The following is a 7034-nucleotide window of genomic DNA, read 5'->3' on the forward strand; positions in this document are numbered from 1 at the left end:
ATAGGAAAAATACTGAAAAAGATCAGAGGTCACTTTAAGGACACATAAGTATTAAAGAATTCGTCCGAATAAAAAGTTATTTATATATATATATATAATGCTGTTAACGGAGCTATTAGCAAAGCCCGTTCAATTTGTTTGTATACCTCATTGTTTGTCATATGTCGAGTCTTGTTAAATCAAAAAAGTTTATGGCATAACAGACAAAATACGGCAATGAAGTGTTATTCCGGACACTTCAATCGATATGCACAGTAGCTATAGCCTACTCACAAAAAGAACAAAGACAAAAGAATTATTTTCAACGATTCCGCTGATTTCGGTGTATGACTCCCAGCGGAGTTGATGTGCTGATTTCGCAAAGATACATCATTAACTGAGTTAAAAGATTACATTGAGGGTTGCTGCTGTCGATCGTTATGAAATGTTCTCACAGTTGTTTGTTGCTAACTTAAATTGTAGATTTTGGTATTTGTTTTAGCTCATATTTGGCCAATTCAATGGGGGACACTTATGCTTTCCATGAGTCTTTAACGAACGCGATTACTTTTTTTTTAAATAGTCAGAAATCCTGAGGTGTCTCGGCCCTCGCAAAGCAATTAACGTTAAAATGTAGATATTGATCCTTTGTAGCTTTGTCGTGGCATCGATGAATTAACATCGTGTGCTATGGTCTGTATCGATTCATCGTTAACGTTTAATAGGGCTCGGTGCTTGAAGTTTTATAAAAATTGTGTAAGTTAGTATTTTTTTCGATTAATTATGTCGAATGGGTCTTCCTTCGGGTCTTAAGAGGCACGATTAGTCACTGCATGACCTATAATACCCTAGTTTTCTTTTTGCTTTTATGTATTCTTCCTTGTTATTCATTCCAGATTTAGCCTACTGAACGTAGCTTCTCTCAACCAATGACTACGCATTAGCATAATTACGGCCGGTCATGTGAACGTAATTTAGGTCTACATCGATGTTAACGGTACCTAATCCTTACCTGGCAACAGGCTTTACCGATGTGTCACAGTCACGCGTATAGGGCTTGATTTCTAGAATAGAACAATACAGCGAGTCCTATTCTGGTCATTATTATCATACTACCAAAGAGTTCATCTGTATGTATTATGTAGCCGAGAAACTATACGAAATACAACAGTGTACCCCACTCACTGGCAGCCTCATCCATAGACTAACTACTATTACGCTACGCTGATGCATCGCTAACCGAAAAACTGCCTCTCACAGTTGCAGCACTCCCGATGGGAACTGATGCCGATGTCTGCAAGGTGCTGTGTTGACCGGACGTAGGCGAAAACACCAGTGGAACTCAAGATGACAACGAAGAAGAAAAGGGCCCATTTAACCGATTCTGTTTGCTCGGGTTAATTTACTTACCTCGCTTATACGGCGCCGATAGATTTTCTGTAATTAGTCATCAGTTACACTAGCGGCGGCGGCGGCAGCAGCAGTATCTACGAGAGCGCTAACTCCTCACTTCACCTGCAGGGCAGGAACCAAGCTCGTCAGACAAGAACGACTAAGTGACCATGTCGACCGACGCCGTTCGTAGGTCCACTTTCTTAAACCGCATACAACAAACAGATGAACATTGTCGTGCGTGGTCACTTGTGATGTCTATGAGCGCCCGAACAGAGAACAGACGAGAGAAAGCTAGTTTTACTATAATTTACCCGCCGAAAACTTCTACCGGATAGCGCCATTTCCGGTGATAGGTCGACCTGTCAGATAAAATGAGACGTAACACAGACCGATAAAATGCAAACATATATATATATATAGCACAGCAAACGCGGTAAGGGTTTAAACTCAGTAAATAAGAGGTAACATAAGCGAAATAGGCAGCGGAGATATTATCATTTGCTTAAAGGCCACCTAATCAAGGAGTCTACCTCAGCTTACTAGCATTTCTATTATATATGATATATGGATGGTCTGCATACCTTATATATTATAGGTGGCCTCAAGTAGAAAAGAGAAAGCTGCGCCTTGTATTCGCCTTGGCCTAAACATTTACAGTGAATCTGTGGTTAGAGTTCGCCAACGTGCACACATGCAGGCACGATATATGTCGACGAAGCACGATCATTTTTGGACAGAATATCCAGCGAAGAGTGTTTTCGTCATCTGGAAATTAGCGGACGGACATCACCGAACGCTCGGTAATAAATGCTTATAGAAGCATCGGAAAAATGGGTTGTTTCTCTGTTGTTTTTGGCGGGTGAATTAGCAAGGCTCATTTAAACAGCGAAACAGAAATTCCAACCATACAGCAATCAGGAACAGGTTTAAATCTGTTAAAAAGAAAAAAGAAACACAGTGCTACGAAGGAGAAAAGTAAAAATATTCTAGGAAAATATATGAATGAGATAAAGAAAAAGCTGAATTTCGGTGGCGGTATAATGCAAAACGCATCTATCAGAAAAGTCATTATCAATAGATATCTTTTCCTGCCACTAGCCGCGTCTATGGCGGGTCATCTTGACAGGTCACCTACGGAAGACCTGACGGAAAAAAGCCGAAGTTTGAATATCAGCACTCTTTGCTTTTATTTTTTATTTTTGCATTGTCAAATTTTACGCGTGCGAAAAAAAAAAAACATTTCATCTTGAGCAAGGTCAAAATAGCTTCATGTATTAAAGCTTAGTAACTCTACAGACCTGATGGTATAGGGGACGCATCGAGTTTTGTCAACGAAGGCCGGAATATTGCGGGCTCTGTTCAGCAGAAAATGCCACAACCCTAATTGTCAAGGTCATACTTTCTCTACGCTCCGCTCTTAATTTTTCTCATATAAGCGATAGAGAAAAAATATGATTCTGCGATGTTTAACAAACAACATCAGCAAAAATGGATTAAACCCGTGAGGGAATCGACTTTCAATGATCTTTTCTGGGGACGTTATTAGCGCCCCGTTCCGATGGGTAAATCATTTTAGACAGCATCCTGCGGCAAATATACTGTAACAAGCTGTTTTGAAGAACCTCCGCATACTTGATGATAGCAAGGTAATCCTTCCGATTGTAAGCAGGAGTGATTTCTACTGAAACCGACTGAATTAATTCGCGATGGCCACAAACACCGTTGTCTGAATTAGTGCTTTACCTGTAGAAACCTATCGGTAAGTCTGTTGATCGGCGCTTCGCTAGCTTAGCTCAATATCTAATCGGTAAAGCGTCAGTGAGCTCCACTGAGTCCTTTTTGCAAGTTTTTAAAGTTCTTCTGCTTCAACGACGCTAGCAACAACAACCATCAGACGTCAGTTGCATTGGCATTACTATTATAATAGCTAAATAGCGTTCCACGGCGAGGTGCATCCCCTTCCACATTTTGAGCTTATAGGTTTCACTATAAGAAAAATATGAGTCAAGTCAAAATGAGACCGCGCCACTGCGTCCACATTCTCATGAGATAGTGGACAATACGTCGATAACCATCTCTAGCTCTTCTTAAATAAAAGGTATTGTCAGCTCGAGAAGTTTTCAAAGTCAGACAGAATAAAAGGCGCGATCACGTGTTTCGTTACACACGCATTGTTTTTATGAGGACTTTTTCATTATTGATCTGTATTTTCAACAGTTGGTTAATGCTTATAGTTGTCCATTTTCATGATACAAACGCTTTTTCGTCACGTGAACAGTCGTGAATTCTATCCATGCTTCGGACCGACAAATATTGGCGCTTCATTGACTGTCGGGATTGAACTGTAGGTAGTTTATCCTACCCCGGCTTTTACTATATCCTTGACGAACCTTTGATAGGTGTTTAGAAGATTATTGCCGCGAATAGCACAATATATACATCACACATAGAATCCAATTAGGGGCGAAGAGCAAACACATATTTGTACGTTCAGCAGATCTTTGCCGTCACCTCTAGCAGACGTTCAAGCCTATACAGACGACATAGTTTACTGGCGATTACGCAACCTTTCGCTTATTACTTATTGACGCGCTTATCATTATTCTTCCAGTACTATGAGAAGTACTACTAATAATGCGCTTACCTATCGCGGCTGTTGTTATTGTCGCGATTGCTGTCATTGCGTTCACTTTTGATCACGAACTTTACTGTCGCTTGGGTAGTTCTCCCCAAGCTGACCCATCCCGCACAGCCATCACTTCTATTCATTTCTACTGTACCCTTGTTTAAGCTGACCCCCATCCCCCAACTGACCAACGCACTATATCCTGAGGAACAAAAGGCCTCGTTGTCAGTGCGTGTTACGACCATCATGTCGGTCTGATCGGCTCTTCGTGAAGTTTCAAATCTATTGCCACTGTCCTCGCTTGCTGCTGTTATTACTGCTGCTCGATGTTCGTCCATGTCGAATGACAATTATTACCAGTTGCTGTAAACAAAATTGCTTCTCTCTCTCGTCTCCCGTCTTTACTGCGAAATATCAAGCTAACCAGGCCAACCATCGCTGATTTTCGAATATTAGACGACGGCTGAGATAGATGCCGAGCTCGGACCGCATGCGGCTCTCTTCATCTACCAATATACTGCAGGTCTGACTGTTTGTACGCACGTCTGTGTGTATGGGCATCTGTTGCTGGGGTAGTTGTCAGCGTTTAACCGACTACTAGACAGCGACAGGAACGCCGGCTCGTAATGGCGACTTTTTATTCACCGTTTTAGCATCCCCGCCCTTTTCCCTGTCGCGTTCTGTTCTATCGACAGCCTCAGATATTCCTTAAAGTTAACCAATCCATCATAGTCTTTCTAGATTAGACTCTCCAATCGTACCCTGACACAACACACACAACGAGCAAACTTGAACAAGAAATATACTGCTTTTTCGTAATACCTGTGGATATTGATCGACGTTTATTGGTTCGTTATTGCTCCTGTCAACTGTTTGTAGGCATAGATATAACACTTGAAAGCTACCGCGCTGGGTCGACAGCATTGCATAATCTGGGACCCACTGCCCCGCCCTCGTCGTCTGTGCTGGCACTTTTTTCTTGCTAGGACTACTGCGGCCATAACAGAAATCGCTCATCTATGCTTGGATCGATCAAACTAAAACAAATCCACCGTAAGCGGCGTTGCCGTTCTGCACCTGCCTTAGATTAACTAATGCCACTAATACAGCTATAACACTCAATTCTTTTCGAGGACCTATACAATTAACGAGATTGAGCCCTGCCCAAAGTGAAGGCCGAGCATGACCTGCTTCGTCTTTGTTTTCGTCATCCTTAAACTTTGATCGATGGCAAAAAACTTACGGGGAACAAGTCCGCTCGGTTGTGCTGCCAGCCAATGGTTATTTGCCGAACACTTACTGGACATGTGGATGTCGATTACTGGACTGACCCAGAGAAGCGACGGAATTGAAAATGATACGGGGCAAAGGTAGAGAGCGGCTGCTACAATAAGGCCGTTTCATAACCCGGAAACTTCGTCCACATCGTAGGAAAAGCACGCTTTATAAACGTGATCGGTAGAACCAGCTGAAATTGAAAAAAAAAGGTGCTAAGGTAAATTATCGTACATATTATTGTGCTCTAGCCGATGTTGTTCACCCGATTTCGATGTCAAGCTCAAAATCATAGCGGGAAGTACTGTATTCGGTAAATTGCTACCCTTGAAAACGATATAATAAACTTTTAGACCAGCTGCGATCTACCATGTCCCTGTAACGATTACTTAGTAGGGAACAATACGCATGTAGCTAATACAAAGGATTTTGGATTATACAAAGATCTTTAATTTGAACATCGTCGAAATTAAGTTATGTCTATGTGTAGCCAGAACTCGGCTACCAGCGTTTGTTGATCAACTTAACATGGTATGATGAAGCTACTGCCTGGCAGATTCATATAGGTTAAGACATATTTTCATGAATCGTAAACCATTAAAAAGATGGCCCAAAATATGATTCAGTTTAAGATGACACCCACAAAACGGGATCATGATGATAGGTTATTGGAATACAGCCGGCTAACCTGCATGTCACCTGTATGACCTTCACGGGACACAGTGCAGTGAAGTTTTTAAACTTCCATTGCCAATGGTTTAAATCTTTACCGTCTTCTGACGGAACCAACAAAAATTAAACGAAGACCCGTATTTACTGCCGGTAATTATTACACCTGCACAATGGAAGACGATCAAACGTTCGTTCTCAATTGTGCTTAGCAAGGTTAATGTCTATTCCGTCAATTCGCGATATGCTATTTGAATTCAGCCTAAAGTCGATACTATATCAACAGAGCATTCGATATAAGGGGCTTAATTACGGAATGGCCTACTATAGCGTAATAAGATGTCAAGGGTCTATATAGATTTTTTTTTGTCCGTTAACTGGCCTCGGATCGTACAGCGGGGTCTGTTGCATTGTATGATGGATACAGGATTTGATTATTGTATCTGCAAATGTATATATGTACTATCTACAACATTCTATACTATTCGGTACTATCTACCTAGAAAGAAGCCAAACAGGTTATATATATAACGAAGTTTAACAAGTAATAGCATAGTCATGCCGACATCGGTGGAATAATACCGTGAGGAACCAGTACACAGCTCCATTTACGCTTTTCGTGACCAAATAGACTATACGAGTGATACAGATTATATCTACAGTTGATATAGTAAATGTCGATTACATTTTTACTAACGAAAGCGTCAAATACTGTAGTTGAAATGGCCAGCAATCGACATCGGGCCATAGCAATGTAAGCGTACGCTGAATACAAAAGTTTGAGAGTTGGTCTAATAGAATCTGTCTTTAGCCTAACGGACTGTAGCACATTAGATCGTCGACGCGTTCTAGCTCGTTTCGATCCGTCTGCATAAGAAGGATCCCGTCGAAAGCTGCACCGTGCAGCCTAATAGTGCAAGGTCGTCGTTTCACTTAATTACAATGCGATCTAATAATAAATAGCAACGGTGATCTTTATGGACAAGGCGAAAATTGGTTAGTGTCATTGCGGTGCTCTATTGTCGTTCCATATAATGATAGACAAGAACGATGATGCAAATGAACGCTAAAACAAAAAACAGAAACTGGA

The 7034-nt window shown here is 41.4% G+C and overlaps 1 long non-coding RNA gene across 1 annotated transcript in view; it reads right to left on the reverse strand.

The window, feature by feature from the left end:
* The window catches only part of LOC111247915 (uncharacterized), a 3254-nt gene extending 1513 nt beyond the window's left edge, over positions 1-1741 (reverse strand). Inside the window, exons 1-2 of the long non-coding RNA XR_002672311.2 lie at positions 1390-1741; positions 992-1043 (exon numbers count right to left, since the gene is read on the reverse strand). This is a non-coding gene — a long non-coding RNA (uncharacterized LOC111247915). The remainder of the gene's footprint in view (positions 1-991; positions 1044-1389) is intronic.
* Positions 1742-7034: the final 5293 nt, after the last annotated feature.

This window comes from Varroa destructor, unplaced genomic scaffold (assembly GCF_002443255.2).
Source record: "Varroa destructor unplaced genomic scaffold, Vdes_3.0 BEIS01000003.1, whole genome shotgun sequence".
NCBI classification, from domain to species: Eukaryota; Metazoa; Arthropoda; class Arachnida; order Mesostigmata; family Varroidae; genus Varroa; species Varroa destructor.